Source organism: Nicotiana sylvestris, chromosome 8 (genome assembly GCF_000393655.2).
Source record: "Nicotiana sylvestris chromosome 8, ASM39365v2, whole genome shotgun sequence".
NCBI classification, from domain to species: Eukaryota; Viridiplantae; Streptophyta; class Magnoliopsida; order Solanales; family Solanaceae; genus Nicotiana; species Nicotiana sylvestris.
In genome coordinates, this window is record NC_091064.1 from 105,093,755 (window position 1) to 105,118,635 (window position 24,881).

Consider the following 24,881-nt stretch of genomic DNA (forward strand, 5'->3'; position numbering starts at 1 on the left):
GTCCTTCATGAATTTAGCATAGCCCGACATTTGTTCAAGAGCCTCCACCAAAGGCACATTAATGGATAAGCTCTTCATCATATAAATAAACTCTTTAAACTGATTCTCATTTCTCTGCTTCGCGAGCCTTTGAGGATAAGGTGGAGGTGGCCTTGGCAAAGGAGCCTTGACAACCGGCTCCGGCATGTCTATTACGTGTTCCCTAGACAGGTTCACGTCATTCTAAGTTTCCACCTCGGCATGTTGAATATCAATCCTCACTTCTTCATTCACATTATCATCAATCACATTTTCAACCACCAAAGGAACTTCATCTTCTTGCAACTCAACTTCATCACTCAAAATTTGCTTTTGTTTGGAGGCATTCACATCACCGCCTTGTCCACTCCTTGTAGTTACCGCTATAACATGATTGTTCCCACCCTTCGGGTTTACTACCGTATCACTTGGTAGAGCCCCCTTAGGGCGAGTATTCAAGGACTGTGAGATTTGGCCTAATTGCACCTCCAAATTTCTAATTGAAGTATTGTGGAAAGAAAACTGAGCATCAGAGTCTGCATTCTTTTTCATCATCTGTTCAAACATAATTTTAATTCTCCCCATATCATTGTTGGATGAACTAGGACCTTGGGATGGAAATGGGGGTGGATTGTTCGGTTGTTGATACATTGGGGGCCTTTGAAAGCCTTGCCCCCGATTTCCTTGATTGTCATTGTTCCAACATCCCTGATTGTTGTTACCACCCTAGTTGTTATTGTTGCCATTCCAATTACCCTGATTGTTTTGATTATTGTTATGATTGCCCCAATTGGAATTTTGGTTGTTGTTCTCCCAATTACCATTGTCTTGTTGTTGTTGATTGCCCCAATTGCCTTGGGGTCTCCATTGTTGTTGGTTGGAAGAATTGCCTTTGGCCTTGATAGTTGTTCACGTATTGTACCACTTCATTCTGCCCATCATAACCATCATCTTGGAATCCACCATAATCATTGTCAAATTGATCTGAACTCCCTTGGTTCTATTAGCCTCTTTGTCTTCTTTTGTTCACTGACATGTTGACACCCTCCATGGCATTCACTTGGCGAGGATTTTGAACTTGTTTCAATTGTGCCTTTGCTAGTTGGTTCATCGTAGTTGTCAGCTCTGCTATAGCCTGACCATGATCATGTAACTCTTTGTGCAAATGAGTGACCGTGGGGTCACCCTGGGGCACATTGGCTCTACTTTTCCAAGTGGAGGAAGTGTTAGCCATCTCATCAAGAATGTCACAAGCCTCATCATAAGATAGCTTCATGAATTTGCCCCCAGCAAGTTGGTTCACTATGTACTGGTTTGTTGTGTTAATACCCCGGTAGAAAGTATGCTGGATCATCGCCTTAGTCATATCATTGTTGGGGCATTCCTTTACCATTGTTCTATAGTGCTCCAAAATCTCATGTAATGGTTCGGCTGGCTCCTGCTTGAAGGCTAAGATCTCATCTCTCAATGCTGCCATATGCCCCAGTGAGAAAAACTTTGCAGTGAACTTGTCTGCCAACTCATCCCAAGTAGTGATGGAATGGTTGGGAAGTCGCTCAAGCCAATCCAATGCCTTCCCTCTAAGTGAGAAAGGGAAGAGTCTCAACCAAAGTGCATCCTCGGACAAATTAGTTTGCTTGCTGCCCCAACATGTATCCATGAAACCCTTGAGATATTTGTAAGCATTTTGATTGGCAACACCCGTGAAATACACACGCTGCTCTAGCAATGTCAGCATCACATTGGTAACTTGAAAATTGCCCACCCGGATCTGGTGTGGGACAATTGCACTTGCATAGCCTTGGTTTGGAAGCACTCGAGGAGCCACTCTTGGAGGTGGTGGGGGATGGTCTGGAATATTATCATTGGCCTGTCGGCCTCTCCTTTGAGCTTGAGGTACTACATGGACCTCATCATCAATATTGTCATCTACCTCCTCCCCCGGTGGAATATCTCCAAGAGGTGCGTTCTTTGCTGCCATTTAGTACTTGAAGTTGTGACACACACAAATTAGTAACACGGAAGGAAAGAAGAACAATACACAAAACTACTTAGATAGATAGCCAAAACCGTTAGCTCCCAGGCAACGACACCAAAAAGTGATCTAGGCCAACCCTGCACTACTACAAAGTAGCAAGAGTGGTCGAAGCAACTTTTACCCAAGAAGGTCGGGATCGATTTCTACAGGAGGCTAGAAATGGGAATTGAGTTTCTATCTAAATTGGAGTTGCGTAATTGCTCCTAATTGCACTTCTATTCATAATTAGTTTTGATATTACTTCTAAATTTATACTACTAAGATGCTAAATTAAGTTAAGTTAAGCTAAGAGTAAACTATTGAAGGTTGTCTAAATAGTTAAGAAGGCACTAGGGAAGTGACTTTCTCCTAGGTGGATACTTGACGGGTTCTCGAGTCTAAGGCTAGGTTGTCATATTTGGGGATTACGATATACCCATTGCACGATACTTCTCACTCTATACCTCTCGGTAGTTTGAGTGATTTTGCCCTAACTGACTTTCTCAAGACCAATTGGGTATGATAATTTGTGCAAGCAATTAAGGTTCAAGTCGGGTATCACTATCTAGGTTTAACACTTTAATTGGGGCTATCAATCTCTTGAATACGCCCCAATTCCTTGTTGGACTAATTTTCCTAGACTTAGACTCTCTTTCTCAAGAAGAGCCCAAGTCCAATAGGCATAAACTAGTGTTTGCAACCACTAATTCAACATTAAAACCATAAATTAGTCCAAATATCAAACACTCATAGACATTCAAGCCTTAAAACACAACATCCATCAATTACCCACACTAGGGTTGAGCCACAACCCTAGCTAATGGGTCTAGCTACTCATGATAATGGAAGAAAACAAAGAAATAGATGAAGAAAAACTCATAATATTTAATTACTATCTAAAACTTGAAGATTCAATGATAAAACTGTTGTAAAATTACTCAAAATAGTAAAAGGATATTGTTCACGAGCGCAGCTCTGCTTGAAACTACAACTGATGACCTAGAAATGGGAAAAGAAACTATTTATACTAGGTTGAATTTTCTGGACAAAAATACCCCTACGGGGGTAGTGCGGACCGCACAAAATCAAGTGCGGCCGCACTGAGGCTCTTGGCTAAAACTTCTTCTCTCTGAACTAGGCCATCGTGGGCCGCACAAAATGCACCGCAGCCATGGTGGCTTCTGTTGCGGTTCGCAATAAATAGACTACGGACCGCATTGGCAATGTTTCCCCAACTTGGCAACTCTCTAAACTCTAGCTTTGCGGACCTCACAAAAGTGAGTGCAGCCACAATGAAGACAATGTGGTTCGCATGAAATGATTTGCGGCCGCATTGCTTGACTGCCTGAAATGAGCACCTCTCTGAACCTCCTCTTTGCGCAGTGCACAGAATGGAGTGCGGCCGCATTGGTCCTGTTACACTATACTTGGACTTGTTCTTCGTACTTGTGCATGTTTCACTCCTTTTTGAGCTGGTTTTGACAAAGTGTCACCTTATTGACCAAACCCTGCAATCAAGTACAACATGTAAGCCTTTGGGACTATTTTGTATACATTTCTAATCAAAACTCAAGTAAGAAGGAGTGTAAAATGCATCATAATCCCTAGTTATCACATAACCAGATGACTTTCCCAACTTAACCCGTGGACCTTTCCACCATAACCCAATGACTCTTCCAGCATAACCCGATGACTCCCCAGCATAACCCGAGTACCTTTTCCGGCATAACACGATGACTTTCCCAGCATAACTCGTGGACCTTTTCCAGTATAACCCGATGACTTTCCCAGCAAAACCCATGGACCTTTTCCGGCATAACCCGATGATTTCCTTAGCATAACCCATAGACCTTTCCGGCATAACCCGATGACCTTCCTCGGCATAACTCGAGCACCTTTCCGGCATAACCCGGTCATTTTTCTAGCATAACCTAGTAATCTTCCCAACTCAGGGCCTCCGATCCCCATTTGATTTTCATTTTCGATATAGGGCTCCACTCCCTAATCTTTTTTTCTCAGGGATACACAATCCCGATTTTAGTTGCTTCAATAAAGAGATAGTATAGATTTGGTTGCAATAACTCACGAAATTTTCCTAGTGAAAACTCGGGCAAAAATATTTCGTTTGTTTGTTCGTTTTGGTGCTTGAACAGGTTTTTACCATTAGGCACGAGGTTTGAGATGACCAGAACAAGAAGTCTAAATCCAAATAAAAGAAAAGAAAAACAAGAAAAGAAGTGAACTCTAAGTGTAGAAGCGGAGAAAAGTGCGGACTGCTCAAGATCTGAGTGAAGTCACAAGCTTTGCATGTCTCACCTTAATCCGAAAAGCTGAAGAAGAATGAACCAATGGTTGCAGCTAACGAGCACCAAGATTCAAATCAGATTTTGTAGGAAGAACTGGTCAAGACTCAAGATCAAACTTTAGAAGGTTTGTAGATAGGAATCTTGTAACTCATAGTTGATAGATTTAACTAGTTTAGCTTTTTATCTTTTATTTCGGTGTAATAAGGAGCTCAGCAAGTAGAAACAGCAGCAACAATAGTGAAATCACAGTTTCTCGGTAGTCCCAGCTATCAAAATTCCAGAACTACACTGACCTGATTCATTTATAGCCAAGGATATGTAGGCAACCTCCGAAGCAAGGTTCGGTTAGACTTTTTCAAAAGATGCTTCCCATGGAGTTTCAAACGGGCAAAAATCGCTCGTAATTGCTCATTTTATTTTTGCCCGAAAATCCTTTGTGTTTCCGAGCAAAAAGGGGCAGCTGTGAGCATGTGATTTACACCCTATTCAAAATACTCCTATAAAACCAAAGAAATAGATTTTTTTCAAATTATTTGCCATTTTATAGGAATTTTTGTAGGATTTTATTAATTGTTTGCATCTTGTGCACGTTTAATTTTATTAAAAATCATCAAAAATATCAAAAAAAAGCATCATGCATTGCATTTAGATTTTGTTTTCATATTTTTAGGATTAATTAGTTAATTAATTGCTTTATTAAAATAAAAATCACAAAAATTTGCTCATTTTTACATTCTTACCTTTTAATTTTAGATTATTAACTTTTCTCTTTTAATTTAGGGTTAACTAATTGTTATAAATTTTATCATTGGATAATTAGCTTAATTTTACAATTTAGATTAATTTAGGAATTTAATTTAGGATTTTTAATTAAATAAAAACAAAGAAAAACAAAGAAAAAGGAAATAAAAAAAGGGAATTAAACAAAAGGGTTTAATTTGAACTTGGGATAATTTTTATATTCAAATTTGTCCCCAAACCCAAGCCCAAAACCCAGCCTACCCGGTCTACCCCTAATAAAACTAAAACGACCCTGTTTACCCCATCCCTCATCTCAGCCGTTGGATTTGTTTGATCCAACGGCCGGAACTGGCCATCTATTTACTATAAGAGTGTCTGAATGAGAACTAAGCCATACACCCCTCATTTCGTCTCCCTCATCTGAATAAGTCAAACCCTAGCCGCCTTTATTCCCACGTCGCTCCCGCCGTTGAAGTTCCATTTTGATTTCTGATTTGAGTATTGTGTAGATCCATTAGCCGTTTAAATCTAGTTTTGTTTAGGTTTAATTAGATAAGTATTCTATTTACTTATTAGCTTAATTTTAGGTTTAAATTGCATCATCATGTTTTTGTTTGTCATTTAGAGTTGAATTTTGAATCCTTGCTTGTTTTTGCTTTTATTGGCCTTGATCCGTAGATTATTAGAAACCTGTAGGGTCTTGTTTGAACTAAAAGAAACCTAAGAAAATTTCAAAACTTAAAAAATAAATATCTAGGAAGGGGAAGTTTCTAGAAATGGTATAGTTGTCCTAGCTGTTACAAAAGATGTTGAAAATAGGATAAGGAGAACAACTGCACTGTACTATTTTCAGACTTGAGGATTAGGAATATTCCCAAAATATACCCTCCCTAGGCAGCATATATATAGGATACTCTAGTCTGAAAAGGGGACAGACAATCAGATTTTCCAAAACCCTAAAAAATGCTCTCTAAAGTTCAGCTAATGTGTTCTTAAGAGCTGGTTCTCTTGTTCTTTTTTGGCGAGAAACTTAAAGAATTTCTTTGGGATTTTTCTTGGTTTCATAAGTCAAAAATAGTTTGAATAGGAAAAAAATTCTGGTCTCTTTGGGGTATATTGTGGTTAGCTGTTGCAGCTGTGTTGAAGTTTGGTTTTGATCGTGGTTGTTGGCTGCTTGGGTTCTGTTACTGCTCCCTTTCTTTTAAGTTTTCAGCCAACTTGTTCATCTGTTAGTAGCTAGTTTTTCTTGTTTTTATAAGGTACTAACCTCATTTCTCCTCATATACCGCTTTGAAGTGATATAATATTAATAAGTTTGCAAGATATGTAAAATGAATGAGTTCCATGTGATATTTGACTGATTTGGTATAAATGTAGTAGAATTTCTGTTTGAGCATGGAAGGAATCAGCATAACTCCCACTGTTTGGTTTAATGACTGTTTGTAACTTTTCTTTAAAAAGATGTCTAAGTTTGAAGATTGTTTTTAGTTAAAAACCTTATGCTAAATGTGAATTTCAATTGCTGAAGTGGTCTTCTTTCTTTCTTTCTGTTTGTTTTGTCATTTTAAGTTAAGAATACACTAGTCAATGGATTTCTGTAAATACTGAAATTTGCACTTTGTTTTTGTTATTTTGTATGTAAGTGGCAATAAGGCAAAGAATTTTCAGAGCTCGGATTGAAGGTTTGACTTGTAGGAAACAGCTCTATAGCTGAATTTCTTGCAAGTTGAAACTTGGTTCGAAGGATTTTTGTAATAGCTGAAAACTCAGAGTTTGGAAGAATGTTGCTCTTTATTTTAAATTTTTCCCTTCTTTTCTTCTTTAGATACTTGGTTGTATCTAGGAGTATGTTGTAAATTCATAGAACTGTCAGTAGCAAAAGAGACTGTTAGAATGTTTTGAATCCAAACTTAATTATATTTGATTATTAGTTTAGGTTCACAGCAGTAGGACTTCTTTGTAATAAGCACTATTACTGCAAAATTGTTTGAATGTGGCACAAATTGGGCCAGACTTATAACAAGGCCCAATATGGGAATCACCTGAGCAAGTCTGGACCCAGGAAAATGGGCCTAGGTGTCAAGCCCAGCAGTGTGACCTTTAATTATGAATTTTCCTTGTGAATAAAATTATAAATGCATTTTTATTATGTCTTGCAAATCATGCATATTTCGCTCTCAAAAACTGAAATTGTGTGCTGATTTTCCTTTCATAAAAGTAAATAGATTTATGGTTTTGACCATTGTGTATATTATGTAAATCTTGATCAGCTTAAAACAGAAAAGTAGATAGGCCCAGCCTAAAGATAACCACAACTGGGCCTGCCTAATATAAGCCCAATGCGGGCAAACTTGGTTAAAACTCCAACTGAGGCGGGGGCCTTTGAGTCTCTTTTTTCTGGGCCAAATCCTGAGCCCAAATGCAGCTTCAAGGCTGAATTTCCTTCACTAAATAATTAATGGGTTACTGCTGGCCCAAACCCCTTTTCAAAATTGATTAAAAGGTGTAGCTCTTCACCCTAAGCATGTCCATAATTAAAAGCTTCTTCGTGAATTTCAAATTAGATTCAAATAGGAGTATCCTTAGTTTGCTTTAGTGAAATACAAATCTTTTAAAATAAATCGAGGCGTGCCATTCACAATCGGATCACTTAATCCATGGCCCTCGTATTACTATTATAACTAGTGTAGAAAACCTTTTGAACATTCGTAGTTTGCTTTAGGCGCATTTATAATAAAATTATTGTGGCTATGGGTACGGTTACCGTGGTATAGCCATGATACCTAATTCCAAAATTTAGGTATGCATTTCATGTGACCCGATCATAATGATAACTGTGATTTTTTACATGTTTTATACCCATTCTTACCTAAGCTTTGTGCATTAACTGCTATAAATTTTCCCCAAAATGCTTACAAGTTACGCTTGATTGCAGGTTTGAACGACAAGATGACAAATACCAAAGATTGGCTCAAAAAGGAGTGAAATCTGCCAAGTGTCAAAAGACAACTAAAAGGGGGAACAAAATGACCTGTGCGGTCCGCAATGTTTTGTCACGCGACCGCACAGGAGAGTTCACAGGTTGGGCATTGTCAAGGTCAACCTGCGCGGTCCGCACTATTTTGCTATGCGGCCGCGCAGAAAAGTTCAGAGGCCATGCCATTTTTAAGTCAGAAGCGCGGTCCGCGCCCCTTTCCACAAGGTTCGCGCCTAAGAGTGTTAGAGACCCAATCATTCAAGGCAAAAGCCCACACGGCCGCACACCTAATCAGTGCGGTTCGCGTGGATGAAGTTCACGCGGCCGCGCGTCACAATTATGTGGTCCGCGTCCCCAGTGCCAGAAGCAAGATATGAAAACCCAAAACCCTACGCGGCCGCGCGTCATTTGTGCACGGTCCGCACCAGACCCTCAGGGGTATTTTTTTCTGGTTTTTCCTGTGTAGTATAAATAGAACATTTTACTTTTTAGATGGAGTTTTTTCAGTTTTTGGTTTCGTATCAGATAGCAGCTGAACTCGAGATTTCATGTTTTTAGCCTATTTTGGGCAATTTCTTCTAGTATTAACATGGAATTGAGTAGATTAACATTCTATTTAATTATTATGTCAATTTCATCTACTATTTCTTCAATTTTTGTTTCTATTATGGCTAGTTAAACCCATTAGCTAGGGTTGTGGCTCAACCCTAGTGTGGGTAGTTAATGGGTGTGATTGTTTAGTGCATGAATGATGTTGGGTATTTGTTATTTGGATTGATCTTATGTTTTCACTAAGATTTGGTGGTTGCAAATACTAAGTCTAGCTTAGTGAGTCTTGATTCTTCTTGAGAAAGAGAGTCTATGACCCCAAGATTAATTCCAACAAGGAATTGGGATGGACCCATGAGAATGGTAGTCCCAATTAACGGGTTGAACCTCGAGAAAGTAATTACCCAACTTGAACCATAAGTTGCTTGGTAAATTGGCCTACCCAATTGGTCTCTCGAGAGTCAATTGGGCAAAATCACTCTCTCTACCGAGAGGTGTGAGAGTGGATGCAAAAGTGCAACGGTTATAGCATAAGTCCCATATTCATCATTCTTGCATTAGGAATCTCTACCCGTTAGTTGACCACCTAGATGCATGCCATGACCCTAGTGCCTTTCTCTATATTGCATACAACTTAGAATCAATATCTTAGCCTAACTTAGCTTTAAATTTATAGTTGCTATATTGTAGTTGATAATCAAAAGAGAACCAAAAATGTTAGAAGATCAATTATGAGCTAAAACATAGTCCTAGACCATACAAATACTCAACTCCAAATTGAAGCTCCCTGTGGAAAATTGACCCCGATACCGCTATTGGGTAAAGTATTAGCGCCCACTCTTCCTTAGGTTAAGTCCGTTGTGATCACTTTTTGGCGCCGTTGCTGGGGAGCTTTACGGTGTTGACTATTTGTGTAGCTAGTATTGTGTTTTGCTTCTCTTTCCTTCTTATTAACTGACTTTGTTTGTGTCGATCAATCAGGTACAATAGCTCTTAATGCAAATGACCCTCTCGGCAATGTGATAGCGGGGGAGGAGGTAGAGGATCTAGAACAAGATGAGGTCTTACCTCAACTCCCACGGAGAGGCCGACATGTCAATATAAATGCAAATAAGAACAATAACATTCCAGACCCTCCTCCGGCACCGCCGAGAGTGGCTCCTAGAGTTCTACCAAATCAAGGATACGCCAGTGCTATTGTTCCTCCCCGAATCCGGCCGGGGAACTTTCAAATCACAAATGTTATACTGACCTTACTCGAGCAAAGAGGTTATTTCACGGGTGCCTCCAATCAAAATGCCTACAAGCACTTGAAGTGGTTCGTGGATACATGTTGGGGTAGCAAGCAGACAAACGTGTCCGAGGATGCATTGAGATTGAGGCTTTTCCCGTTTTCTCTTCGGGGTAAAGCATTGGATTGGTTAGAAAGGCTCCCAATCATTCTATTACAACATGGGATGAATTGGCGGACAAATTTATTGCCAAGTTCTTCTCTCCAAGTCATATGGCAACTCTTCGGGATGAAATTCTATCTTTCAAGCAAGAGCCAATGGAACCTTTGCATCAGATATAGGAAAGATATAGAACAATGGTGAAAGAGTGCCCTAATAACGACATGACCGAGGCTATGATCCAACAAACCTTTTATCGGGGCATCAACACCACAAATCAATGCATCGTGAACCAATTGGCCGGAGGGAACTTTATGAAACTTTCTTACCAAGAGGCATGTGATGTACTTGATGAAATGGCCGACACCTCTTCGGCATGGCAAAGCCGAGCAAACGTGCCCCAAGGTGACCCCACGGTCATCCATTTGCACAAGGAATTGCACGATCATGGCCAAGCTATAGCCGAGCTTACAACAACTATGAATCAATTGGCAAAGGCGCAATTGCAACAAGTCCAAAACCCGCGCCAAGTCAACGCAATGGAAGGTGTTTCTATGTTGAAAAGGAAGCAAAGAGGGCAACAACCTCAAGGTAATTGTGAACAATATGACAACAACAATGATGGTGGTGGTTATTCAAATGAGTGCTATGAGGATCAAAGTGAAGAGGTCCAATATGTCAACAACTATCAAGGGAATAGAGGTAACTCTTCAAACCAACAATGGCATCCTCAAGGTAATTGGGGCAACCAACAACAAGGCGGAGGTAATTGGAATACCAACAACTAAAACAACAATTGGGGTAATCAAGGCAACCAAGGAAACTGGCATGGTAATAACAATAATTGGGGCAACAACAACAATTAAGGAGGGTGGAACAATGGCGGGAACCAAGGCAACCGGGGGCAAGGTTTTCAAAGGGCCTCCATGTACCAACAACCGAACAATCCACCTCCCTTTCCTTCTCAAGGTCCGAGTTCGTCCGGAAGCGAGATGGGGAGAATTGAAAGCATGTTCGAGCAAATGATGAAAAAGAACCAAGATTCCGAGGCCCAATTAGCTTCGCATAACACATCTATCTGGAACTTGGAAGTGCAACTAGGCCAAATCTCTCAGTCTTTAAATACTCGCCCAAAGGGTGCTCTACCAAGTGATACGGTAGTAAACCCCAAGGGTGGGCACAATAATCATGTGATGGCAGTGACAACGCGAAGTGGAAGAGGCGGTGATGTGCATGCCTCAAGAGGAAACCAAGTTGCGGTAGATGAAGATGAGTTACGAAATGATGAGATCCCGTTGGTAGTTGAGGATGTTGTTGAACAAAGTGCAAGTGATAATGTGAGAATTGAAATTGATGAGGGTGAGGAGGAGACTTAAGAGGCCGTGAACCCGTCTAGGGAACACGTCATTGATATGCCCGAACCGGTGGTGCCAAAAGCCAAGGCACCCTTGCCTAGACCTCCTCTGCCCTATCCTCAACGGTTGACCAAGCAAAAGGGTGACAACCAATTTAAGAAATTCATTGAAATGATGAAGAGTTTGACTATCAACGTGCCTTTGGTGGAGGCACTCGAGCAAATGCCGGGATATGCAAAGTTCATGAAAGATTTAGTTACAAAAAAGAGATCAATGGAGTGTGAGACAATCAAGATGACCCATCAAGTGAGCGCAATTGTGCATTCTATGGCTCCGAAACTTGAGGATCCCGGTGCATTCACTATCCCATGTACCATTGGAAGTGCCGACTTTGCAAAAGCCCTTTGTGACTTGGGGGCAAGTATCAATTTAATGCCATATTCGGTCTTCAAGACCTTGGGAATCGGACAACCTCGTCCAACTTCTATGAGGCTTCAAATGGCAGACCGGTCAATGAAGCGGCCTTTGGGAATTATTGATGATGTCCTTGTTCGTGTTGATAAGTTCATATTACCGGCCGATTTCATGATCTTGGATTACGAAGTGGATTTCGAGGTACCTATCATTCTTGGAAGGCCTTTCCTAGCTACGGGGAAGGCCTTGGTTGATGTGGAAGCGGGAGAATTGACCTTCCGTGTTGGTGATGAAAAGGTGGTGTTCCACGTATGCAAATCAATGAGGCAACCAAATAGCACCGAGGTGTGCTCGTTTGTTGACATTGTCACGGCGGTGATAGTGGATGACACAAGCACAATGGCAAATGTTGAGGACCCACTTGAGGCCGTGCTATTGAACATGGATGTTGATGATGATGCTAGACGGGTGGAGTGTGTGAACGCATTGTCGACGCCCCCTTTTTCCCTCCTAAAAGAAGGCGAAATTGGGTTTACGACATTATAGACAAAACAAATCTTATTCCCCTTTCGAGGAATCGGGATATGGAATTTGAAGAGTCGCCACCTAATGATTATAATGCATTAGGACACTTAAAAAAAGAGGATTTTGAAAGATAAACCAGAGTTCGGGTAAGGGCTTGAGATTATCTCGAGGGGAAGGTGTTAGGCACCCCTCAAGATCCACTAGTGTGGTTCCCGACCATGCTTAATTATAACTTTAAGAAGAGTAGGAATAAACAAGCAAAGTTTGCACATAACAAGTTGAAAAATTTTGAAAGAAGAAAGATACAAGTGATTTTAAAAGGAGAAAGCTTAGTTGAAGAAACATTAATTTAAGAAAACATCAATAAATAAAGAAGGAGAAAAGGGGTCCTAGGTTTAAATATAATATGAATCAGTTTGGTGCAATACCCAGCAATCATTCTCGCACGAGATATTAGCGCACCATCATTATCTCCATATTCTACCCTTCCCGCCCCGTAAGGTTAATTAAACGTGTGGATTGGTCACAAGTGCTTATTGTGTGCTATTACCCGTCCCGTCCTATAAGTCCTAGAGGGTATTTAGGACCATTATTCCTATAAGGTAATGACTAGGTTGAACCCTTAGGTTTGAAGGTCAAAATACTAGGTGACATACAAAACAAATAAGACTTCATGTAAGGGATCACATAAAGGCATGTAAGAGGCTCAAATGTCCCTCCACGGATAGACATATAATTAGCACGTCTCAATAACATTTAAGGTCTAAAGAAATGAGAGTTAAAAGCAGGAATATTAAAGATAGGTTTTGGCAGAAATCAAAAAAAAGTTTGATGGAAATTTTCAGAAGTATAACTAAAAAATGGCAGTAGGTATATAATAGTTTAGGAATTAGTAAAAGACATATTGAAACACTTTCAAAAGATAGTAATGATGTAGTAAAATAGCACGATTCTGGACAAGCAAACAACCCAGTAGAAGACATGATAAAACATATGCCTGATTCCGAGAGTATGTCAAAATGGGACTGGAGTTTTAACAGAAATCAGAGTAATCCTCAGCGAGGCAAACAAGGAATGGAGTTCAGTAGTTTAAGAAAGAGGCGGAGTAGTCTGAAAACTGGCAAAACAAAATCAATCAATTTTATTAGGCCTAAAGCTTTCCTAGGCATCGTATGTATTGCCTACTTGAAAGGTGAGCATGCATATTAATCCAGTTTTAAGTAAAGGAGGCATAGTTCATCAGACTTATGTTGTTAAATTAGACAAATTAGTGAGGCGTTCAGCAATTGCAACTCAAACGAAGATCCTAAGTAACATGATGTCTAATACACATAAAGCTCCTAAAACATGGTCCCTAAATGCCGTAGCAATTTATATAACAGGTTGTTAATTAATCGTGATTACAAAGTGAGTATAATAACGAGCTGAAAGTAAAAGAGCTTAAAACAGGATTTCTAATCGTGTGAGATGCATGTCCTATGCAGGATATCTATTGCACAAATAAGTAAGTAAAACCCTATAGACATGTTCTCTACCCATTAACCAAGCATGCATAATCCCACCCAATTTCACTATAGCCCCAATTATTCATTACAAGTTATTACAGACGAAGTAATCAGATTACAGTAGCGAAGAGTAGAAAAATAAGAAGCTATTTTATAGGGAGCCTTCAACCAGGCCCAAGTCTCCAATCCTCACTTCTTTCGAGTTTCACAACCTTTACCAAGGTTTGAGTGCGGCAAAGCTCCCTAAAGGCCCATTGGGACCCTTGGCCAATACCAGGCACCCAAAACAAATTAACAAGACAAGTGCAAGTGTGGAATTACCAGCCTTGTGCATCAAAGTTCAGTGGGTACTCAAGGTACCCAAAGCAATGCTTACACTAAGGTGGCTGACCCTAAACTTCTAAGAGTAGTGAGATAGTGATGGAGTTTCAAAAGATTGAATTGAAAAGCAGTTTGAAACAGAAGATACAATGTTAGGTAAGCACAAGCAGGGGCAGAGGAGAAGGGGACAAGTAATTCACGAGTGAGAACACAGTTACACAAACATCAAAGAGAAGCACTTCAGCACTTAAACAATCAGGCAGGTTTCAACCAAAGAGGTCAGAACTTCATGCTGATAACTACACTGGGGTTAGGGGATAAGGAAAGACATGCATGAGACATATAAGGGAAGTAATGGGCATGCCAGATTAAGATAGTCATGTTAATCAACATAGAAGCATGCTAATTGCAGCAAGAACAACAAAAGCATAAGTAGAAACATACGAGAAACAAAAGGAGGTGCAATACCCATAGAAAACATATTGCTTTGAAGCTGTAAATCAAATAGGAGACATACCAGTTGAAGGCAAAGTAATGCAGGATAGTAGTGAGTTATAATATGCAAAGTGGTGAAGTGAGCAGCAATATAGAGAGTGTGCAGCGATAGTAGTGAAGTGAGCAGCAATATAGAGAGCAACGGAACAATGAAGCAGCCTGAAACTCAGCCTGAGTTTCAAGCTAGTTGAGTAGCCAGTAGTCATAAGGTGAGAGAGATTGTGTGAACAAAGAGAGAGTACTGAATTACTTCTTTTGTATAAAAGAGAGTTCAAAAAATGATTCCCCCCTTCTATGCTAAAGAAAGGGTAGAGTATATATAGTCTTCAAATAAGTAAAAAATAAGGTAACACATATAGACTGATTATAATTATAGAAAGAAAACCTATTAGAATCAATTAAAACTCAAATTGCCTTCAATTAGGGAGTCACAGCTCAAACGGTAAAGAAAAATGCATCAAATAAGGAAGGTACAACATAATTACAAGTAAGGAAAGTAAATAAGCATATAGTGTGCATATAAACAGACTGATTTTGAAAGCAATTAGTTAAGGAAAATCACGGGTGAGATGGAAAATCAAAGGGAATCATCCTTAAGTAAGGAAAGCATCTCACAATTAAGGAAACAATTCAAATCAGTGGAGCATCTCCAAGGAAATCATATACGGATAATCAGGGATTCAAAGAGATGCACAGAATTATTTAGAATAACAATTAGACCTATAAACACAATAGGTGTGAAAATCAGAGAACACTAAGCGAGAAGATCACAGTTTCAACACAAGACAGGAGCCCTAATAGAAACTTAAAGCATGGAACTCGGATTAACCAGAAAACCACACAAACAAGCTCATAACACAAACATAAACAAATAATACAGGTAAAAGCACATAATACTTAAAAAGAAGCAGAAGATATAGTGATTTTTGAAAGGGGTTCGGAAACCTTAGCTTTTGAGAAAAGAACAAAACGTTTAAAATTTGAGAATCAGGCAGAAAGTAGTGTAAAACACAAAAGGATAAGTTAAAAATGCTTTAAAAAGATAGAGATCGAGAGACTTAGGCGGAAATTAGGGGTTTTTGCAATAAATCGGTGAGGAAAGGAACCTGGCTGTGAAACTCGTTAATAATGGCGTTCATAGTGCCATCGGACTGAAAACCATCGGAGAAAAGGCCGGAGATAAGCCAAGCAAGGCTTCTAGTGACCATCTTGCATGGTGGAAGTCTCTGGAGCCTCAAAACTTAGAGAAGATCAGCGAGACACAGCTCTATGGCGACTGGTGGTCGAGAGAAGTGAGGACGGAGCATGGCCGGAGAGGCGATGAAGCTCGTCAGAGAAGGAGGAGGGAACCATAGGGTTCTAGAGAGGAGGAGGAGACGAAGAGACCAAGAGAGAGACCGGTCTCTATAAGAAATGAGGGGTCAAAGGGGGGGTCGTTTGATTTAATTTGGGAAATAGAATCTGGGCCGTTGATCTCATTTGATCAACGGCTCAGATCAGATCAAGGTTGGATCGGGTAAATTAATTGGTTATGGGTCGGGTAATCTAGGAATACGGGTTGGGGTTGAAATTGATGGTGCAATTTGGGCTACAATTGAAATAAAAAGGGACTGCAATTTAAATAGCCAATTTTCCCCGTTTTGATTTTATAAAAATAGTAAATAGTGTTTAAAATCAAATTAAAAATACTGAGTTAATAAGCAATGCATAAGTATTAATTTAAAAATATTAGAAATGATTTTGTGATTACGAATGCTATTAAATCGAGAAATAGGCTAAAATTGCAATTTCATGCAATTTTAGTTTAAAAATACCAAATGGACTTGTAAAATTATGCAAAAATCATGTAAATTATATTTTGTGTAAATGCGAGAATAAAATAAATTATTCGCCAAAATGACAAGTTTTTTGGGAATAATTATTGGTTTTTTATAGTGCAAAATAGGCCATAAATTGGTTTAAAAATCTTTAAAAATTTGGGGAAATACCAAAGCCTTTGCGTGTGCTTGTAAATGCATACATATGCTATTTTGAAATTATTTTGAGTATAAAAATACATAGGGAAAAATTGGGTATCAACAGCTGTCCCTCTTTACCCGAGGAGGATGAAAGAGCTGTCGGGTAAAGACAAGATGGCCAATTTTGACCGAAAACGGCGATTGTAAAAGAATTTTGACCATTCTCTAGTTTCTGAGCTGCCTACATATCCCTGGTTTTACAGGAATCAGGCCACATGTAGTTCAGGAACCATTGGCGGAATATGCCGATGGAAATTTAAAAGAACGGTCGCGACGGTCAGGTTTGATAGGGTGCTTGGAATCGGACAGGCTGCGGAGAACCGGAGCGGGATCGCTGAGACAGCCGTGAGCTAGCCAGAGTACCTGCAAGTGCGTGATGTGTGTATATATTTGCGTAATTTAAACATGATGCAAGTTCCCATTGGACCATGAATGCTGTCTTTGGACGGTTAGGATGACGTGCTCAGACTATGATGTCCTGGGCCATGAAGCGCATAAAATAAAGATTCGCAGGCCATGAAATGATGTTCTCGGGCTATGCATATGGTGCCTCCGAACTATGACGCCTTTGAATAAGTTGGCGATTTTTCAGCCCATGAGAAGGTGGCAATCTTCCAGCCGAATGAATGCAAAGAGTGGCGATTTTTCAGCCAAGGCGTGAATTTGAATGCAGGTGGCGATATTTCAACCGAAGCGAGAATTTAAATAAAGTGGCGATATTTCAGCCATGCAGGATGGAGACAGAGCTTAGTCTCGAAAGGCAGATAGATAGCCTTATGCAATATGGAGGTAGAGCTTAACCTCGGAAGGCAGAGAGTAGCCTTATGCAAAAATGCGGATGGAGACATAGCTTAGTCTCGGAAGGCAGATAGCTAGCCTTATGCAACATGGAGGTAGAGCTTAACCTCGAAAGGCAGAGAGTAGCCTTATGCAAAATGCAGATGGAGACAGAGCTTAGTCTCGGAAGGCAGATAGATAGCCTTATGCAATATGGAGGTAGAGCTTAACCTCGGAAGGCAGAGAGTAGCCTTATGCAATATGGAGGTAGAGCTTAACCTCGAAAGGCAGAGAGTAGCCTTATGCAGAATGCAGATGGAGATAGAGCTTGGTCTCGGAAGGCAGATAGATAGCCTTATACAATATGGAGGTAGAGCTTAACCTCAAAAGGCAGAGAGTAGCCTTATGCAGAAATGCAAATGGAGACAGAGCTTAGTCTCGGAAGACAGATAGATAGCCTTATGCGATATGGAGGTAGAGCTTAACCTCAAAAGGCAGATAGATAGCCTTATGCAAAAATGCAGATGGAGACAGAGCTTAGTCTCGAAAGGCAGAAAGTAGCCTTATGCAGTATGGAGGTAGAGCTTAACCTCGGAAGGCAGAGAGTAGCCTTATGCAGAAATGCAAATGGAGACAGAGCTTAGTCTCGGAAGGCAGATAGATAGCCTTATGCAATATGGAGGTGGAGCTTAACCTCGAAAGGCAAAGAATAGCCTTATGCAGAAATGCAGATAGAGACAGAGCTTAGTCTCGAAAGGCAGCAAGTAGCCTTATGCAATGCAGAAATGTAAAGAAACGAACAGTAGTAAGTTCTCTTAGCTGATAGATGATTTCCCTATCATGACTGCTGGGAAATGCTGGGTGTAGATAGTAGACTTTTGCGAAATGAGTGATTGCTTTGAGAGCGTCTCTAATGAGTGGGTGCATTTTGCTTTTGCGGCCTGAATTCTGGTGGGCGGTTTGCGCTATTAAGACTGCTGGGGAGTGTCGAGTGCGGATAGTGACCCTCTGGAGGGTTTTTGATTCTGAAGAGCAAATATACTTTGATTCGTTGCCTGAATTCCTGCATCCAAAGAAAAATTGTGAGTTTTATAGGGGGGAGGTTAGTTCGTATCCTCCGGCTTTTGCTGTTGCATATCATTGGGGTAGCATTGCTAAACGATGCGATCCAAATGATATTCGGGCATGACCTAGTGAATATAAGGCAAGTGCATGTATATATAGGTAAAAAGAATTCCTTGATTATTTCGGGATGAACCAACAACTACAACGTGGTTCAAGACACAGCAACCTCACTTGCTCCGGAATTTTGAGGGTCCTCCTCAAAATTCTGCCCCAGTTTACTGGGCTGGCGCTGCTGACGGCTATGCTGGATGACTGAACGCGGAACAATCCCAGAATTTTGAGGGCCCTCCTCAAAATTCTGCCCCAGTTTACTGGGTTGGTGCTGATGAGAAAACTGACGACTGACTTCGGAATTTTGAGGGTCCTCCTCAAAATTCTGCTCCAGTTCCAATAGCGGGGAAAAATGGAATTTTTATTAAAATGTGATCGAACCCATAGGGCTGCCTACGTATCCCCTCTTAAACGGGAATCAGGTCAGGCGTAGTTCAAAATACATCATGAAGGAAAAGAATATGATCAAATGTAGTATCGCTTCATTGCGTCTGCGTTGATAGGCTTCGGCCAGACTTCTCCGTCCATTTCCACGAGAATAAGGGCTCCTCCGGTTAGAACCCGATGCACCATATACGGACCCTGCCAATTAGGAGAGAATTTCCCTTTGGCTTCATCTTGATATGGAAATATCTTCTTCAACACCAGCTGTCCTGGTGTAAACTTCCTTGGCTTGACTCTCTTGTTGAAGGCTCTGGACATTCTGTTCTGATATAATTGACCGTGACAAACAGCATTCATTCTTTTTCTGTCTATGAGGGCTAACTGCTCGTAGCGACTCTTGACCCATTCTGCATCATCTAATTCTGCTTCTTGTATAACCCTTAAGGAAGGAATTTCTACCTCGGCGGGGATGACCGCCTCTGTACCATAAACTAGCATGTAGGGAGTGGCCCCAGTTGATGTGCGGACCGTGGTACGATAACCCAGTAAGGCGAATGACAACTTCTCATGCCACTGTTTGTGCTTTTCGATCATCTTCCTTAGTATCTTCTTGATGTTCTTATTGGTTGCTTCTACAGCTCCATTCATTTGAGGTCTGTAAGCCGTAGAGTTCTTGTGTTTAATCTTGAATGTTTCGCACATTGCCTTCATCATGTCGCTATTAAGATTAGAACCGTTGTCGGTGATGATTGATTCCAGAACCCCGAACCGACAAACCATACGATCTCGGACGAAATCTGCTACTACTTTCTTGGTGACTGCCTTGTATGATGCTGCTTCAACCCATTTAGTAAAGTAATCAATTGCCACTAGGATAAACCTGTGCCCATTTGACGCGGCTGGTTCAATTGGTCCAATGACATCCATTCCCCAAGCGGCGAACGGCCATGGTGAGCTTGTTGCAGTAAGCTCGTTTGGAGGTACCTTTATCATATCTGCATGTATTTGACAACGGTGGCATCTCCGAATGTACTGGATGCAGTCTGCTTCCATAGTCATCCAAAAATATCCAGCTCGGAGTATCTTCTTTGCCAAGACGAAACCATTCATATGCGGTCCACAGGTCCCTGCGTGCACTTCCTCCAATAGTTTGGTTGCTTGTCTTGCCTCGACACACCTTAATAATCCCATATAGGGAGTCCTCCTATATAGGATTCCCCCTCTGTGAAAGAAGTTGTTGGATAATCTCCGAAGTGTCCGTTTCTGAATAGCATTGGCAAGCTCTGGGTACTCTCCTGTTGTCAGGTATTTTCTGATATCATGGAACCAAGGTTTCCCGTCGGCTTCTTCTTCGACGTGAGCAAAATAAGCTGGTTGGTCGTGAATCTTGACCTGGATGGGGTCAATAAAGTTTGTATCTAGATGCTGAATCATAGATGACAAAGTGGCCAGTGCATCGGCGAACTCATTTTGTACCCTGGGAATATGCTAGAATTCCGTCTTCCTGAACATCTTTCTCAATTCCTGTATGTGATGCAGATAAGGGAGTATCTTGGGATTCTTGGTTGCCCATTCTTCTTGAACCTGACGTATGAGTAGGTCCGAGTCTCCGATTACTAGTAACTCCTGAACGTTCATATCAATGGCCAGTTTAATCCCTAGAATGCAGGCTTCATATTTGGCCATGTTGTTGGTGCACGGGAACCTGAGCTTGGCGGATATCGGGTAATGCTGACCGGTTTCTGATACTAGGACTGCTCCTATGCCAACTCCTTTGAAATTTGCGGCTCCGTCGAAAAACATCCTCCAGCCGTCATAGGATTCTGCAATGTCTTCTCCTATGAAGGCTATCTCCTCATCAGGAAAATACGTCTTTAGAGGTTCGTATTCTCCTCCTACAGGATTCTCGGTGAGGTGATCTGCCAAGGCTTGTCCTTTGACTGCCTTCTGGGTAACATAAACGATGTCAAATTCACTTAACAGTATTTGCCACTTGGCGAGCTTACCGGTAGGCATGGGCTTCTGAAAGATATACTTCAATGGATCCATCCTGGATATGAGATAAGTGGTGTAAGCACAAAAATAGTGTCCCAATTTCTGAGCCACCCAGGTTAGGGCGCTGCAAGTGCGCTCTAATAAGGAATACCGAGCCTCGTATGGGGTAAACTTCTTGCTGAGGTAATAGATGGCATGCTCCTTTCTTCCCGTCTCGTCATGTTGTCCCAAAACACAACAAAATGCCCCATCCAACACTGCAAGATAAAGCAATAGGGGTCTCCCTGGCTCGGGTGGAACCAAGACTGGCGGTGTCGATAAGTATTCCTTGATTCTGTCGAAGGCCTGGATTTAATGATGACGTCGTCCACATACTCCTCGATCTCTTTATGTATCATATCATGAAAGATTGTGGTCATGGCTCTCATATAGGTAGCACCAGCATTCTTTAAACCGAACGGCATCATTCTGTAATAGTACATTCCCCACGGCATGATGAATGCCGTTTTCTCTACATCTTCTTCATCCATCCATATCTAGTGGTATCCAGCAAAACAATCGACGAATGACTGGAGCTCACGTCTGGCGCAGTTATCAATTAGTATGTGTATATTTGGTAAAGGGAAATCGTCCTTAGGACTGGCCCGGTTGAGATCCCAGTAGTCGATACAGACTCTAACCTTCCCATCCTTCTTCGGTACCGGCACAACGTTGGCTAACCATGTTGGATACTCCACTACTCTGAGAACCCTGGCTTTGACTTGCTTGGTGACCACTTCTTTGATTTTCAAACTCATGTCTGGCTTGAACTTTCTGAGTTTCTATTTGACTGGTGGGCATGCCAGATATGTCGGTAGCTTGTGAGCCACGATTGATGTGCTGAGACCGGTCATATCTTCATACGACCAAGCGAATATATCCTCATATTCTTTCAAAAACTCTGTGTATTCTTCCTTTTCTGATAGTGACAAGTGTACGCTGATACGTGTTTCCTTGACATTTTCTGCGTTCCCCAAATTGATGACCTCAGTTTCGTCTAAGTTAGACTTGGGCCTGTTCTCGAAATTCTTGACCTCCTTGACAACCTCTTCTGGTATCTCATCCTCTTCTGAGTCTATATCTGTTTGTCGCACTGTCTCGTTGCAAGTCACAGTCGTTGGTTCATCATCAAGATATGTAATAGTAATGCCCGAGGCTCTCCGAGCACTGGTGGTCCTGATTGACCAATTGGCGAGGTGCTCTCCTTGGTTCATAGCTTGAATGGAAGGGCCTTCCTCCCCTTCCTCCTCGAAGATAACACAACAATCCATATCATCTTCCAGAAACAGGTTCTTTATTGCTGCTAGTGCCTCGTCTTCTTCTGATCCGTATAGAGTGTCGGCTGGCTGAAAAATCTGCTCCAACTGAGGTATAGGGTGCTCCAGCGGATGGTATGGTCCGCGCCATGGGGGTGACCAGTGGTTGAAATCCTCCCAAGTGTACTCATACCCTAGGCCAAAAGTGGTACCGTGCTTCTTCAGCTTGATAGGTTTGGTGATACCCTGCAGGTTCTTGCCAAGTCCTTTTCCGGGTTCATACCCACTCCAATTCAGGATACTCTCAATTTTGTTATCCCACCACTTGTCTTTGTCTATGGCGTTGACTCGCTCGATGTGATGGTATGTTTCTCCACCGATTTTCCTTCTACCTCCGATCATCAGGATGGCCTGGCGACTATATATAGGGTTGCTACCGTCGCCATGGATGATTACTTCCTGATGATTCCATTCAAATTTTACAGCCTGATGCAAAGTTGACGCCACAGCCCCAGCGGCGTGGATCCAGGTTCATCCTAGCAACAAATTGTAGGACGCTGGTACGTCAATGACTTGGAACTCGACATCGAACTAGGTGGGTCCCATCTGCAGGCATAAGCTAATTTCTCCAATGGTGGACCTCTGAGATCCATCAAAAGCTTTGACATTGATAGCCCCATCTTTGATCTCGTGCAATCCCTTACCCAATGTACTGAGATTTACCAACGGACAAATGTTGAGGCTGGATCCCCCGTCGACTAGCCTGGTGACAAAGTGATCCTCGCATTGTGCAGTGATGTGCAACGCTTTGTTGTGACCAAGCCCTTCTGGCGGTAATTCATCTTCATGGAAGGTGATCTTATGGCTTTCCAGTACCTGCCCCACCATGTTTGCTATTTCGCCTCCTGTTATGTTGCTGGGAACATAAGCTTCACTCAGTACTTTTATTAAGGTGTTTTTATGTGCCTCTGAGCTTTGTAGAAGATCCAGAATAGAAATCTGTGCTGGCGTTTTGTTCAGTTGCTCGACGACCGAGTACTCTTTGGCCTGTACCTTCCTCCAAAGGTCATCGGGTCCAGTTTCAAAAGCCCGCCCGGAGGCCTGCTTGCTGGACTCAGCCAAGTGTTCCGGGGTGTATACCCTGCCTGTCCTGGTCATGCCTTGTGCGGCAATCGCTTCCCCAGTATATGTCTTTCCCTTCCTTCTAGCCTCAGCGGTGTAATTCCAAGGTATAGTATTTGTCTTGAACGGGGTTACGTCTGTCATGGAGACTAGAATTGGTGCCTTAGGAGGTAACACAGTAACTTCAAACGGCGTAGGCGCCCTTGGAACTCCGAACTCAACCTCAATTGGTTTTGGCGCCTTTGAAGGTGGTGCTTCAAACTCGAGTGGTACGGACACATTTACCACATCGCCCTCAGAGGGCTGAATCTGGACAACAATGGGATTGAGAGTAACTATTGGCTTCTTAGGCTCGTCTCCTTTAGCTATCAACCCGATTGACCCCTTGGGGTCCCAGTCATCTTCGATCTCGATCATGTGGATGCCTCTACCCTCGTGGTCAGGCAGAGGGTTGTTGCGTACATTAGGAGTGGGCTCCTTTGCTATAATGATCTTGTTGTCAATCAGGTTCTGAATCTTGTCTTTCAACGAGCGACACTCGTCGATGGTATGTCCCTTCATCCCGGAATGGTATGCGCAAGTCTTGTTTGGATTGATCCACTGGGAAGGATTTTCTGGAGTTACGGCTAGGATAGGGGTAATGTAACTAGTTGCCTTGAGTTTTTGATATAATTAGTCAATTGGCTCGGCTATGGCGGTATATTGTCTGGGAGGTTTGCGGTCGAAGTTTGGTCTAGGTCGAGGGAAGTTTTGACGGGTAGGAGGCGATGGGTAGTGAGAAGGTTGGGAGTTATATGCTTGGTATATAGGTGCGGGTTGGGAATATCTGTGTGAAGCGGGTTCATACGTAGGTGGTGGAGCAGGTGATGGAATTTGGTAGGTGGGTGACGGTGCTTGGTAATTTAGGGTAGGTTGATATGTGAGTGGAGCTGAGGGATAGGTTTGGTACTTCATAGGGGAGTTGTTCCTTTGCGTAGCCATCAAAGAATTCACATCCTTTTTCTTTGATGAGCCACCAGACTGTAAAGCCTTGTTGGTAGATTGCAATGCCTCGAGGTTAGTGACCATACCATTTTTGATGCCTTCTTCGATTCTTTCTCCCAACTTGATGATGTCGGAGAACTTTTGGCCCTCTATTAGCATCAGCCTCTCGTAGTACTGCGGATCCTAAGAACGGACGAAGAACCTGTTCATTTGTTCTTCCTCCAAGGCCGGTTTGACCTTAGCAGCTTCTGACCTCCAACGAGTAGCATACTCGCGAAAGGTCTCTGTGGGCTTCTTCTTGAGATTCTGGATATAGAACATATCTGGTGCATTCTCTGTGTTGAACCTAAACCGATCCATAAAGTAAGACGCCATGTTCACCCAACTAGTCCATTTCTTTGCATCCTGGCTAATATACCATGATAAAGCATCACCCTTCAAACTCCTCATGAACAGCTTCATGCGAATCTTCTCGTCCCTTCTGACTCCTACCAGCTTATAACAATACATTCTGAG